The sequence below is a fragment of the Belonocnema kinseyi genome, chromosome 2, assembly GCF_010883055.1.
Source record: "Belonocnema kinseyi isolate 2016_QV_RU_SX_M_011 chromosome 2, B_treatae_v1, whole genome shotgun sequence".
Classification (NCBI taxonomy): Eukaryota; Metazoa; Arthropoda; class Insecta; order Hymenoptera; family Cynipidae; genus Belonocnema; species Belonocnema kinseyi.
Window position 1 is genome coordinate 182363338 of NC_046658.1, and position 762 is coordinate 182364099.

Consider the following 762-nt stretch of genomic DNA (forward strand, 5'->3'; position numbering starts at 1 on the left):
GATTTGAGTAACTCACCCGTTTTTATTAAACCTAGTTTCTAAATTTATAATTTAGTCCGCGAAACTTTTCAATAAAACAGGGATTTGTTATGACTTGTAGGTAGGTAGGCAGGGTGAATTTTTAACTGAAAAGAATTAATTTTCAACCAAACAGTTTAAATTTCCACCGAGAAGATTAATTTTATACAAAAAAAAAACAGGAATTTTGACAAAAAAATATGAATTTCGAACTAAAATAATTAATATTCTATCAGTTTTCTAACAAAATAAATAAATTTTCAACTAGACATTTGAATTTTCTACTGAAAACAATTTGAAAGATTAATTTTTTACCAAACCGATTAATTTTTAACCAAAAAGATTAATTTTCTACCAGAAGAAGCTTTTTAGAAAAAAAAATGAATTCTCAACCGAATAGTTGAATTTTTAACTAAAAAGGATTAATTTTCAATCCAACAGTTTAATTTTCATTTACAATTATGAATCTTTAACTAAAAAAGTTAATTTTTTAAACAGCCATATATTTTCAAAAAAAATATTAATTTTCCACCAAGAAGATTAATTTTAAACAAAAAAAATTAAGTTTTGAAAAAAATACATGAATTTTCGAATTAAAAACATTAATGTTCAATCAGTTTTCAACAAAATAAATAAATTTAAAACAACACACTTAAATTTTCAAATGAAAACAAGTTAAAAAATTTATTTTAAACCAAATAGATGAATTTTTAACCAAAAAGATGAATATTTAACCAAGAAGAT